Source organism: Fukomys damarensis, unplaced genomic scaffold (genome assembly GCF_012274545.1).
Source record: "Fukomys damarensis isolate Sample0158 unplaced genomic scaffold, DMR_v1.0_HiC HiC_scaffold_11, whole genome shotgun sequence".
Lineage (NCBI taxonomy): Eukaryota > Metazoa > Chordata > Mammalia > Rodentia > Bathyergidae > Fukomys > Fukomys damarensis.
This window is the reverse complement of record NW_022900923.1, coordinates 31,349,190-31,364,533: the sequence shown is the minus strand read 5'-3', so window position 1 is coordinate 31,364,533 and position 15,344 is coordinate 31,349,190.

Here is a 15,344-nt window from a genome sequence, read left to right as displayed (position 1 = left end):
TAACTTTTAGGATAGTCCTAGTGTAGGGCTGTTTGAGCACACCCCTTCATCCATGTAAATTTCAGCAAGAACCCTGGGCCAATTCTGTGTCCACTGTCCTAAGAGAAGCAGAAGACCCAAGAAACAGAGACCCATGAAATCTACAAAGCTCCAGGCCAGAGCACATGTGTGTTACATGTAGGTTGACCTACAATAAACTTTCCCCCTCTTGAACTTCATTAATGGTTTACACGTAAGGGCCACATGTCGCATATTGGATTAAAACAGAATGGATTATGGGAGAGTCCTGATGACTCAGCACCCTGTCAATCATTTCATGTCCAGAGAGATCCAATGGGAGGCACCTGGGTCTTGGGTACACATCTTTTAAATTCAAAATCCTGCCTTGTCTTTCTCTTCCTATTCTCCTGCCATCCCACCACCACTTTGTCTCTGTCTGTGCCACCATTTTGCTTCTGTGAACAAAACAATAATTTTAATCAATGTAGCTGCTTTTGCTTGTACCGTTCTGCATATGCTTTTAATTCTTTGCTTCACATACACAACATCCTGCAAGCTATCTTTCCGAACCTTTACATATTGTATAGCCTTGCACCCAATTTATGTTTTAATTTTTCTTCATTTAAAAACAGCTTCATGTTTATTCTTAAAGAATGTTGCTACTGGATATGAAATTCTGGATTAAAAATTCTTTTTATTGACACAGTGGTGTAGCTTTTCCCTACCTTCCCCGATTTCTGATGAGAAATCAAATGTTATTCAGTAATGTTTCCCCTATAAGATTTTTTTTTTTTCTTAAGTGCTTTGAGGCTTTTTTCTCTTGAGGTTTCTGCTGTTTGAGTTTTTACATTGATTTCTTGGAGTCACCTTGTTTGGGAGTTTCCTGAATTTAACTCTGCACTTTTGTGTCTCTCACTACTTTAAGAACGATTTCAGAAATTATGTATTTAATTTTTCTAAACAACTTTTCCCCTCCTTCTGGGTCTTCAATGATACAAATCTTGCAGATTTTGCTATTATAACAAGTTTCTGGTACTCTGTTATTTTTCACACTTCTATCTTACTGTCCATACTTAATAAGTTCTGTTCATTGATCTTCAAGGTTAATTTGTTAAAAATTTTTCTAATTTAGCTGTCAAACCACATAATGAGGGTTTGTAACTGTTACTGTTTCCCATTCATCCTTGGTTCTGAGGCATTTTAAACTAGAGTAGATACTGTTTCCATGGGTTCCACATATGTGAATTCAACCAAACTCAGACTAAAAATATTTGCCAAAAAACACTTATGAAGTGTAATTATTTTTTGTCCTTATTACCTAAAAAGTACAGTATAACTTATATATACATACCGTTTCCATAGTATGAGGTATCGTAAGTTATCCAGAGATGATCTGAAATGCAGAAGAAAATGTATGTAGATTTTATGCAAATTTTTTGCCATTTATATGAAAGAATCATCTATAGCTTTTGATAACTAAGGCCAGTCCTAACCAAAGCCCCACTGGAACTAAAGGATGACTGTTCTTCCTTTTAAAAAGTTTTATTTTATACTTCTAGCATTCAGATAATTTTAAAGTTGGTCAACAATGATAATCTTTTCATATTGGCAGGTTTTTCATAAATCTTCATATTTCAAATAATTGTGGGTTATAGGCTGGTCTTTTTGTATAGAAAGCTATGAGATTCTGGTTTTAATAAAATCACATGGAGAAATATCCTTCTGTGACAGTCAGCTGTTCACCTGCTTGGATACAAACTGCAAGTTCTGACCAGCTTTTATCGTGTTAGGAGAAGAACCCTCACTCATCCAAACCCAAGGAATAGATTTGGAAACACAAAACAAAGGGAAAGGGAAACTCTGTTGGTCTGGAAAGATAAACCAGGGCAGTTACAGCAAATATTTTGTTCTTTAGAGATCTTTCCCCCAGTTCCTCATTGGCTGAGTACTATAAACTTTCTGGAAGTCACCTAAAGTTCCTTATAAGATGAACATCTTTCTCTCCCTCTCCAGCTAACATTTCCAACAAAGACCTGCTAATTTTCCCTTCCCCAACATCCTCTTTGCTTTCAGGTGCATAGAATTTGTGATTTTTTGTGTCTGCCAGACTGCTAGTAATTTTCTATTCTGAGCTGTCTACTTTGTCTTGAAAATGAACCACTTCAAGTTTTTGATTCTTGCAATTCTGTTTTCAAAATATTTGCAGTGTTATTTGAATACTGGCTATGTGTGAGATATCTAGTGGTCAGTATGGGACTTGGGAAATGATAGAGATTTTAGTTCATTCCCCAAAATTGTCAACAGTATTATTAAATATAAAGCCTGTGACTGAAGTTGTAGAAGAGCCTGGGAGTTCACAAATTTATGAGTCTGCTTCACATAGCTCTCCCTCCTCTACAATCTTTTGATTCTTTCTTATTCCTAGGAGCTTGTATTTTTAGTTCTTCATCTAAAATGCTGAGGCTTCATTTAGCATTCTCTGCTACACAGTTCCTACTGTGGCATTGCTGTCCGGAGACCAGGTACCAAGGTGCCAAAGAGAGAAAATCAACAGGGTCTACATTGCACTTTTAGGACCATTATACCTACAGTCACAGGGGAAGTGTACTCTTCTTTTAGTTTTAGGCATATTTTAGGTTCTGTAGGTCACCAGTATCACAGACAGGAGATTCTCCTCCCATTCTTTGAGCTACGTATAGAATGTTTTTCTTGGATTACTCTTGGTCTCTATGATCTTCACTTTTGGGTTTTAGGTTGGTTTCTCTACAAAAAGGGGCATTTGACATCTGTACATTCAGTGTTGCTTCAAATTTTGCTTTTCCTCTACAGTTATGCTGCCATTATTTACTTTTCAGAATCCTCAAATATTTGATATATATACATATATACATATATATGTATATATATGTATATTATATATCAATATATCTCTATCTATCTATCTATCTATCTATCTATCTATCTATCTATCTGTATATTCCCAGGTTTCTGAGTAGTATTCGGGCAGGACAGAGGGTGTATTGTCCTGACAGGAGCTCATCCAGAAGTGCTAGTGTATGCATCGAGTGATGACCCTGGCTGGTGAGATGAGAACAGTCTCCAAGATCATGAAGGGAATCAGGTAGATAAGTTATTGATGTGACACATCGTCAATCCTTGTAATACTGTAAGAAGTATATAGAGAAAAGCAGAGGTGTTTTACATCTATTTGGGAGTTGATAGGAGTTACATTTGCTACAGTGTAATGGATAGGGTACAATTATGGAAACAAAATAATCAAGATTCTGAGCTGGTGATAGTGATAGTGCTTCCATGTACTGGAACTAGGAAGATTTTAGGAAAAAAAGATATTTAAGTGAGAAGAAATCAGAGGTACGCTGAAATATATTCAAAAATATTGAGAAATAAAGTACTTTTGATTACAGAACATTTGAAACAAGATTGAAAGGGAAGAAATGCTGCAAACACTCATTGTTTCCAAAATGACAGCAATGAAGAAAATAATTTTCAATTAGTAGGGAAATTCTAAATGTTCTGCTAACATTAATTGGTATAATAGTCACAGAAAATCTATGAAGTAGATTGTTTTATTTCCATTTTTCAATCGAAACAGTCAGATATTACATAACTTGCTGAAGGTTATAAAAGATAGTGACTAATGAATTGGGATAATTCAAATTAGAGTTCTATTATGCTATCCTGATTCTCCAATTTAAAAATAATTTAAGAGTGATGGGAAAGAAACTATTGTTTAGAAAGCTATTTAACTCATAATATAATAGAAAATTAGTAGCATTAGACATGTGGAGGATAAATTGTAAATGTTTAATTTTCCTTAAAGCGGTGTAGGAATCATGTGACAATAGCCTTGGACCACTGACCTGTAATTACAATATTCTAGAGAAGAAAAACTAAAGTGTAAAACATATGTTTGTCGGGGTCGGGGATTTAGCTCAGCGGTTCGGTGGCCTGCCTTGCAAGCACAAAGACCAGAGTTCAATCCCCGGTACCAAAAAAAAAAAAACATATATATTTGTCACAAATGGAAACATTATAAGAATGATACAGAAATTACAGATGGTATGGTGAGAATAACAACGTGACTGATACATCATTCTCTAAGCTATGTTGAGGAAAAAGAAGAATTAGGCATGTTGAATTTGGAAAAATTAAAGAAAGCATTTCACATATGTTAATTTAGAGGTGGCATGGAAATACATGAAGGAGAAATTATCTACATTTTCTGGAAACATTTTCATATAATTCAGATACGAATTTAAATGATTAATCTACAGAAACATATTTGTGACAAAAGTGTTAGAAAAAGAGAAATAAAATAAAATAATATGTATTGTTGGAAAACATCAGATAAGGAGTACTGTTTATCATAATATCTATGTAGAGTTCAGTATAATTTTAAGTGGAAACGCTCGATGGCAATTTAAAGAAACTTTTGAAAATATATTTTTTCATTTAAATCTTCTCAGATTACATTTTAGGAGGGATTATTTTATTCCCCTCATAATATTTCTGAATTTCATTCTGTAAGAAGCTTTGAAGTGATTTGAAGCACATCTCAGAGTTAAAAAACCACAAATCATACTTTTGAAAATATTTTTAAAACTGAGTACATACTGTTTACTTTCTTTGTGTGGAGTTGGTACATGTACATAACACGGGGGACAAAGAGACGGGTGCAGTGGGGACAGAGGGTAAGGGAAGGAGATAAAAAAATATGTCAGGATGTGCTATGTACTGCGCAAACTTCTCCCAAGAAATGTAATCATGCACTGGTCAACTACAAAAGATTAAGTAATGGAAAATTAAAAAACAATTTCTATATTTCAGGTAAAGTTCTTATCCTTTTTATATAAGAATATAATAAGACTGCAAATCTGAATGTTTATTTCATTTTTTCTAAAATAAGGAAGATATGATACAACCTTGTTTAATGCTATTCTGCATTAAAAATATTTTTCACACAGTGGTGTTACATAATGTTTGCGTTCCTGGTACTCAGTTCCATACTGTGACTAAAACAAAACAAAACAAAAACACTTGGGAACCCTCAGAAAATAACTTAGTAAAATTAGGAGTATTTAAATTTAATTTCCAAATGTATTAAACTTCCAATCATGATGATAAGTTTTAGCAATTAATAATAAATTCCTTCTATTGATTTTTTTTCAGCTTTAATTGAGTTTATTGGTACATTTTAGGGATACAGTACAGTTACATTCATTGTTGGGATCTTGTACCTCTACATGACAAGTCTTGATTCTCATTTTTTCCCCTTACCTCTGCCCTCCCTTCACCCCCTCCTCCCCTCCCCATCTACACTTTATTTTCATCTTTTCATTCTCTCACATTTTTTTCTTTTCCCGTTTTAGTCTTCCCCTACCCATCCCACCTTCTCTACACCTTTAGCTCCTTTCTTCCCATTTCTAAATGTCAGTAATTTTATTAGAATCTTATGCATTGTTGCAGATTATTCACACCAGGGAAACTATTCGGTATTTACATATGTGTGACTTATTTATTTCACTTAGGAGTATATCTTCAATATGTTTAGAAATATTCAGTCTCAAGAAAAGTTCTCAGTTGGCAGTTACATAAGAAATAACAAAGAAAGATAATTGACAATACTACAGTACCTTTGCAAAGCCAAACATGAACAAAAATATTTTGTTCTCCCATAATCAGAAAGTGCCCACAATTTGACTGAAAAAAATTTTGCTTGCATTTGCCAAATGTGAAAAATAATAAATAGCATTATATATGATATGTTTATATGTACAGAATATCTACATGTATGTAAACAGACGAAGGCAGAATGTAAAGTTTGAAATTATAAGCAGATTTTGAGTATTAAAATTGGATAGTGGGGACAACTAGTACAGGTAGCACAATTGGGGCTGTACCGCCACTCCCCCACACAGCTGAATCTGCGCTGCCCTCAGGGGCAGTCCTCCTCCCCTTTGTCCTAAGGGAACCACAAGTAAATATCAAAGATTGAGGAGGTGTCCAAATTGCCTGGCCACTGTACCTCCACGTTACTTCTCAAAGCCGCACCTTCCTTCGGTACCCTCTTCCCCTTTGAACCTCAGTCAAGGTTCTGTGTACACGCGGACTGCATCACATGTGTAGGATTTAATCTGAGCGGTGGCTAGGACAGACTTGCATGATGACCCCCCGAGATGACTCAGCAGACCGGCACTCACTCTTATCAGTGTTACCTAGATGCTCAGTGAGAGGCACTCAGGCTAAGGTGCACATCTTTTAAAATCTGAAAATCTGATTTATATGTGCACTTTTTATATTCCTGTTGTCCTGACACCAATTTTCTTTGCATGCCACATTTTTGTTTCTGTTAGCGTGGACCCGCCCTGAGCTCACCTTCCTGTTGTCTTCAATAAACGTAGTTGCTTTTTCTTTTACTATTGCGTGTACAGTTGCAATGCTTTACTTGCCACACACAACAGACTAGAATTCATCTGTCAAATCATCATATGGTGTCATTGCAACGGAAACTAGGAGTGAGCCAAGTATTGAAAGTAAAAAAGTTTTAATTCAGAATAAATTCATATCTAATTTTGCAAAACTAATTTATAGATTCAAAAGCATGTGTGTCTTATCAAAATAGCAAACAGAGGAATCACGTATGAGAGGATGGGAACTGAGCCAGAGACAGGAACTCCCCAAACTAGGTTTTTATTAGGGGGCCGAGGTGTAGAGGACGGGGTGTGGGAAATGTCTCTGACAATGAGAGAACAGCGGGGCGAGGGGCTGGCTCAGTGAGGTTTCCTATGGGCCAGGAGTCATAAGGAGGGGCACATAGTGGAGCTACATGTTTCTCTACAGCCAGAGGTGAAGTTTGAATCCGCTGCCATGTTTACATTTCCTGGTGGAAAGGACTGGAAGTGGGAAGATTGGGATAGTTGGGCCTTTGTTTCCCAGGAATGATCTATTATCTGCCAGAAAGAGCTATTTAGGATATGGGGTCAGGGCCATTTTATCTAGCAGGGAACTCTTATCAATTTATAGTTAATTGTTTTTCTTTTTTGTTTTTTAAATAGAACTTTAGGTTTCCAACAGAAAGAAAATTAAAGGAATGGTCTAACAGAGCTGATGTTTTGGAATTTTTCCAATATTTAAATTACCTTTATAAAATCAAAAGGTATCAAAGTCAAGATGATATTAATAAGTCTTATATTAATTTAGCAGTCTGGATGTAATGACAAAGCATTGTGATTGAAATAACTTGTTTTGAGTCTGGCTGTTTTACAAGCCTGTCTAGATCACTTTTGCCCAGAGCCAACATACTCCATTTCTGCTTTTATTTTATTTTCTCATATAAAACTTTGTTTATTGCTTTTGAAGCTCAGACTGAAATAATTCCCCCGCTCTTTTCCCAGGATTCAGGTTCCAAGATTTACTTGATATCTCTATATTGGGGAAAGAATTTTTTGGGGTCGTATCTCTACAAGGTAATAAAGATGGAAACAGTTTGCTTATTTTAACATGAATTTCTCTTTCCTAAGAAAGTGGCACTATGTGTACTTGCATTTTTTAGATTTGTTTCCTTGAACAACAGAATATAACAATAACAAGGAAGATATTAAAATGAAACTAGAAAAACTTCAAACAGAAAAGTAAATCTGACTCACAGATTTTGATGCAGTAGATTTATATTTACAGAGCTTGGCACATATTTAATTATGTCAATTTTTCTTCAAATACTGCTTGATTTCCTGAACAATAACTGACAAATCTCATGGAAATAAATTATTTTAATCAGTGAGTCAAGTAGAATCATTTTATTGGGTTAAATCTGTAGCTTTTTAAAGTCAGATTGTTATATTAATATGTAATGAAAACATCTGAACACAACAAAAGCATCATTCGGCCTCCTGATCATGCTTGAAATAGTGAATTATATGTTAGAAATAATGTGGGTTGTTATGGGATGTTCAGTATATTAGTTGGTTTTTTGAGTGATGTAAAATATGAATGCAGAAAACCTTAACAGAATTGTGAAACTGTGCTACATATATACAGAATTTGAATTAAATGTGAGTTAAATATCTTGAAAATACAATATTTTGCATTTTAAATTTGTTTTGAGGTAGAAATATGAGTCTATCACCTTGAACATATCTGTGACCCAAGATTATTTTCTTACCTTTTGTTGGACAAATTCAAACATGTTCTGAAATTCATGTCCAGCTAATTGAGTGCATATGCTTAGATGGAAACTTGGGCCTAGCATCTGAGAAGTGCTTTGTAACTTGAATATAGTCTTAAAATGTATAATTTAGGCTGACTTTGGTAATGTGTTTCTGTTCATCACAACTTTTATCTAAGTATAGTGCGATGAAAGATATTTAAATGAAACATGTTTTAGCAGCTGCTTCTTATTAAAGTGAGATAAATACAGATCATGGGAAAATACTTAAAGTCCCATTATATGTTTTAATTGCAATTTAATCCAGATGATATCTTTTTGATTATAAAGAATATTTTAAATTAGTAAAACCAATTTTAATGCAAAATGTCAGCTTTCTTCATTAGTTTCCTAACTCTAATGCTTATGCATGTTTAAATTTCACCAATGAAATTAAATTTAAAAAACACATAAAACAGTTAAAAGGAAGGCTATTGTGTTTGTAAATGTAGCAAAGAAACTTACTTGTGTCAGTTCACATAGGTGAACTGGCAATTTAGATTAGAATGCTAAATTTAAAGCAAACAATGCACTAAAGAGTTAGCAATAATCACTTATCTTTACAAATATTATTTATTACTTTTAACTAAATAATTCTGCTTCCACAGAAATGTGTTCCTCATGCTTAATTTTTGTCTTTAAATTTGATGCATGCTCAATTTTGATTGGATTTATATTGTCCATATTAATTGGGAGAACCTATTCATTATCCTTCAAGCAGGTATACGTACTGTGTACCCACACACGTACATGTACTTAAGCACCTTTAGCACAGACTGAAATATGTAAAACTATTGAACTAAATAACACACTTTATAATAAGCTTCTTTACACATAGAATTCATTTTCTTATAACATAAACAAAATGTATAGGGTCCCTACATGAGAAGAGGAGGGGTACTGTGGATGGGAACGTATTCGGTGGAGGGTAATGGAGTAGATCATAACACTGTGCTATATGCACATAAGAAAAGAGTGCAATAAGACTTCATATTTTGTATAATTTATGTGCACTATGGACCCAAGCAGCAAGCATAACATCATTTTTTGGCAGCATTATGTTGAGTTCCAACTCACGGTAGAAACTGTTGTTTTGGCCCTACCATATTGGCAGGGGTCCGTTTTTAGGAAGGTAGGACCACTTCAAGCAAATACTACACTAAGTTCTGTAAGCACAAATCTGTGGTGTTCTAATTTATACTATTTCTTCCTAGCTCATTTCTGTTAGGTCACATGGGCTCTCTTATATGTCCTCAGATATGCTTGAAAAATTATCCAGAGTAGATCTGTACCTGCAGCTACAGAACTCTTTTCTACATATTAGCATGCCTTTTCCCTCACCTCCTTTACCTATATAGTGAAATGTTTTCCCCGCATGAGGCACTTCCTCAATACTCTAATAAATATTGCACACTTCTTTTCAAAACAAACATAGACAACAGGGAGAGGAATAATTAATATAGTGAATTGTATTATAGAGTTGTGGGAAAGAAGAGACACTTGAGTCGGAGCACGGAGCCAGAAAATGCTTCAAGTGGTGTGCTTTGGGTCCTCACAGTCATTCAGAGCTCCTTGCACCATTCGTACAAACTGTTGTTACAGAATAAATCTTGAAATGACCTTGGCAGACATTTATAGATATGAAATTTCCAGTATTCAAGTTCCTGGGCCCTGGAAGTGACTGTTTTGAGATATTGTATGTGTCATGTCAAGATTCAGTATTACTAATGGTTGTATTCAGTTACAGTTAATTAAATATTACTTGTTAGTGTAGATGCTACTTCATATTATTATGGTTATGTATTGATAGATTACAAGATGATATAGTGATCATTCGTGTTTTCTAAAACATAAAACGCTGTGACAGAAGCTGTGACAACTTACATGTTAATAGGGAAAAGAAAGGAAGTTTTATTAATGTATTTCTCAGCTGATTTATACACATCTCTTTAATTATTAAATAGGAATAGTCACAGATATTTTCAATAGAAGGTTTATTTTTTTGTCAATTTATAGAGAATGCTACAAAATTTGTAAAACAACTAAGCACATTGTCCAACAGGCTGTCTAGGTGTAACATATTTTATAGGAGAACTATCATATATATAATAAAAAATTCTTCTTAAATGAAAAATATTTAAATGCATATATTTCTTATAAATGCAAAAATATATTTTAAATGAAATATATATGTGCGTGTGTGTATATATATATATATGGTTTTTTTTAAAATTAAAAATCTGCAATAGCGTAAGGTGGACTTCAAGTGTAATTTATTAAATGAAACTTCGCTGAGTGAGGGCACAGTTCCTGGTGTGCTCTTAAATGGGGATAGCGTAGCAGCTGCCCTGTCTTTGCCATGATAATAACAGGAATCTCTTCTCTCAGTAGTGGCCGTGGATGATTGACAGAAAACTGTGCAAAAATGCTTTAGAGGGCCTGCCTCTGTCCAGGAATCCTAACAAAGGCACATAGCTGCAACAAGCATTATGGTAATTATTATCTAATAATTGCTTTTTTACTATTTATGTTACGATAGAATGGGCTGATATAGTCCAGACTCTTCTGTACAATGAGGAAAACATGGCCAAATATACCCCTGGAAGCAAGGCATAAGCAGCTACATTTATTGAAGATCATGGGAAGCTGCGCTTAGGGCAAGTCCATGCCAACAAAAGATAAGGCACTGACAGAAAAAGGTACCGGGGTCACAAAATAGTAAATGCACTGCACACAATTCCCGGGGCACAAAAATAGCAATAACAACCATAAGCAAATAAATGAGGCTTTTGGAATTGGCATGATTGACAGGGTGCTGAGTCATTTTAGGGGCTCTTAACACAGATGATTATCCCATAATTCACTCCAGTCTTAATTAATGCATAGCATCTAGTGTGTCCTTATGATCACATAATGAGAATAGGGTGAAGGTGACTGAAGTTCGGGTTAAAAGATTTACAGCATCAGAGATCTCCTGGTTTTTATTATTTTATTTCTTCCTTTCTTAGGACAATGGAAGAAGGGATGACCATAATGTACTCTTTAGAATTAAATGAATGGAGAGGAGTAACTTTCTCTGTTCCATTGTTTCTAACAGTAATATTACCCCCAAGAGCCTTGGTCCTCAAACATATTCAAGGTTTGTTGAAGGAAAAAGCTATGTCTTCTATGGCTCTTACTGGCTGAATAGGAATATTGGTCCTACCTACACAGAGACCAGGGAACCCTAGCTCTGACTGATTCATGGATTCAAAGGAGCCACGTTCTTCTCCAGGGATTTCTTGATAAACTGAACATGGAGACAGGTTCCGTTCTTGGGGTAGGTCCATCACCAGTAGTCTAACCAATGTCAAATACGAAGAAGCAAATATGTAAGGCCTGAATAGTAAGGTTATGAGAAGACTTGTTAAAGGACATATTTAGTACAGTAACCCAAATCCAGCATTCCAGATATTTGGCCAGGAGTTCAATGACTCAAATAATTATTTTTAGACCTGAGGAGGTGGTCAGCCAGTGTTTGTGGTGTATTTCTCACTGTTTCAGATTGATTGATATAGGAAATTTTATTTTTCTTTTAGAGACAAACAACTCCTGTTTCAGTGGTTAAGATATCTAATCCACTATAGACTCTTTGCCAAGTTCTTAGGCAGCTATTGATGACAGGAGAAAGATGAGATTAGTTCTAAAGTTTTATGTGAGTAATCAGTGTTTATTATCTCGATTGGAGGCCACTTTTTAATATTCAGGAGGATCCCAAAATACACGTAAAAACCCCAAAACAAGTCTGTTATAACGGGGCAGGAACCCCAAATTATAAGAAGAGAATAGTAAACAAGAGAATAGCAAGATTAGCAAGATTTACTAGAGAAAACAAAAATTTTACTTATCTGATTCAATCTTGTAGGTGGTATATTCTTTTTTGAAAAAAAAGCTTGAGGTCTTCCACTTATTCCCAAGTGTACGAAGTTTATAGTCTCTCTTTGTCATTTTTTGGTGTGTCAAGCAGCTGTCATTTTATCCTCAACAGGTGAATCAAGCTATTTATTCATGGTATTTTAGTGGAAGAAGGGGTGAATAAGAGTGGTGTAAGTGTTTTTCCATTTGGATTTGAGTTGGTCCTGGTCACACTCTTCCCCAGTCTTGATTAGGATTTGGTCTCCAGAGAGTACTTTGGGCTGGCAATTATGATTAGTCCCTTGAATTGGGAGAATCTTACTGCCATTTTCTAGGAGGCCCTGTAGGAAAGTTCACAGATAGGTCACATTTGAAGAATCTGAAAAGTTTCAGTATCAGTAAGTCAGATGTCAAAAAGGATCTCTTAGAAAGTATCCAAATCGGAAGGAAATCTATCTACTTAGTGTGAGTTTTTTGATACAGTTTCGCTAAGGTTCATTTGTGAAACTGATTGGCTTTCTCAACTTATTCTAATGACTGGAGTCTCTGTGCAGTGTGGAGATGGTACTTAACTCTCAGTGCTTTCGTGACTTGTTGCATGATTTAGGACAAAAAAGAGGGCTTATTCTCACACTGAATAGACCTAGGAAGTCTAGGCCCATTAGGGATGACTCCTTTAAGAAGCACTTTTACCAACTCTAAAGCCTTGTCTGACTTGGTGGGGAAGGCTTCTATCTACCCATTAGTGTCAATGCACACCTAGACAGTTTCTACTCCCTACACATTGATGGGGTAGGTTCCAATCTTCTCCAAGAGAGGAAACATACTTTTGTACTGGCTTAGACAATGGGGAAGGATGAGTCTGTGGATAGTGGCTTGTGGGTGACAGACTACACGACTTATAGACGTGAGTAACAATATAATGGACTCCACAGCCCACAAAAAGCCTATATAAAACAGCAGTGGTGATGTCTCATCCTAGGTGGAAGGCCTCAAGTCAGGACTTAATGATGTTTCACTGCATTTAATGTGGCAAAAATAGTTGGGGTCCCACACACCACTATGATTTTTTTTAACTTCTCTCTCATTATGAATTATTTGAAACTCTTTTGTAGAATATCCTGGATCTAAGTCAAGATCCTGGAATGGAGCCATGGGTAGAGCTATTGATGGCTGGAATTATCTTAGAGAGAAACCTGGAATCTACCTTAAAGTTAACCTGGGAGACAGGGTCCAAAGAGGCTTGATGTCCATGTTAGTGGACAACTACTAACTCTCTTGGAAGATTTACTGGCTCAAGAAGGTTGAGGTTTGCTGGTCCATGTTTTATTGGAGACTGGTGACTAGTAAAAGTCCACTTTTATTCCAGATGGCTGCATGTGCAGGTAGGACCAAAAAGATGTATTTAGAATCAGTATGTATATTGACTTTCTTGTCCTGGACGAGTTGGAGAGATTGAGAGAAAGCAACATGTTCTACCTTGTGATCAGAAGTCCCAGGGGGAAGTCCTCTTGATTGAACAATCTAGGTAGGGCTGATTATCTTACAACCTCCCCTTCTAATGATATTCTTCATAAAATTGCTGCTGTCAGTGAACCATGTGGTAGCCCTGTTAATGACTGGTCTCTCAGATTGTGGTGGCTGGCATAATTTCAGGCAATGGTTTGTTCACACTCATGTTCTATCCGTAGTTAGTTGGAGGGAGGGCAGCTAGTTTTAAAATGGCTCAAGACTAAAGACAGACATCTGAATTTTGAATAAAAATGGCCTGATAGTGATATTTTCTCCAGTCTTTCACAAATTTCCCTTAAGTTTTAACAGAGTCTTAACTTGATATGGGGTTATATCCAAAACCTTTTGTTCCATGGTTATCTTAGAAGCTTCTTGGACTAAGAGTACTGTGGGGCTTATTGTTCACAAGTAGCTAGGCCAACCCTTCAATACTCCATCCAGTTACTTGGAAATGAAGACAAGTGATCAGTTTTCCTGAACCAGATGCTGACTTATACTCCTGTGGCTCCTCCTTCACCATGATGACCTCATCCCTCTCAGAATAAATTCAGTCCTTCTTCCTATGATGAGGGTCTTCTGTATTCTTCGGTATTCTCACAGGCTTAATAAGGGTTATGGCCTTTCTGAGAGCATTCCTTTGCCCATTACCCTGATCATTTGTGCTTGAAACACTCTGACTCGCTTTCCTCACTCTTTGGATTGCCTTGGTTTCTTGAGAGCTGCAGGATTTGTCACCATATCAAATAGGGTGAACATTTGGGGTGTTAGCCTGCCTATTTTCTTTATTCAACTCTGATTTGTCCTCTTCTTCATCACAGTTTTTCAATAGCAAATGAACTACACTGACTGACTCATTTTGGCTTATGGGCCCAGTTGGAGTTTCTGGAGCTTTTTCCTAATATACAGAGCTGACTAAAATACACAGCAGCCCAAATTAAGCAAATTGAATTTTCTTGATTGTGATTCGAAAGACACTGTGCAAATGTATAGTTTACAGATTTTCAAAGTAACAGAAATTGTTTTATTAGAGGGTCAGAAAAGTGAAAAAATTAATTAAAAATATATGAGACAAAGGATTGGTGGTATTTAAGATTAGAGAAATAGAGTGCATTTAGTTATAAAAATATATCATCATGTTGGGTGCCAGAAATTTAAACTTTTTAAAGTAACTCTATACTTTGAAACACCTCTGTAATTCCTAAAAACAAATAGATTCACAAGCAGCCATTTAGAAACTAATGTTTTTTATCTGCAGGAAAGCTTTATCCCTGAAGATAAAATGAGGTAACAATTAGTTAAGATTAGGTTGAATTAAATTATTTATGGAAATGAAACCAGTACTAGAACACACTAGATATAAGAAATAAACAGTCAATGGCCCATAGCAAAGCCGTTGCTCCGGGGAGAAGGGAAGGAGGTCTGATTTTAGGGGGAAAAAAAAAAGAAAAAAAAAAAGCATGTTTGGTAACAAAAAAAAAAAAAGAAAGAAGAAAAGAAAAGAAAGAAAGAAAAAAACTACCAGCACCACAAAAAGCAAAAACAAAAACAAAAACTTTTAGATCTCTAAAATTGGAGCAAAATTACTAATGGTACAGAAAACATTTGAGTCTTCGTCAAAATGGCTTGCCTTTAAAGTTTTACAAAACAAACCAACTTTACCAAAATAATGGCTTTCTAGCTAATTAAAAGCAAAACTTGTTATCCTCTTTAAGTG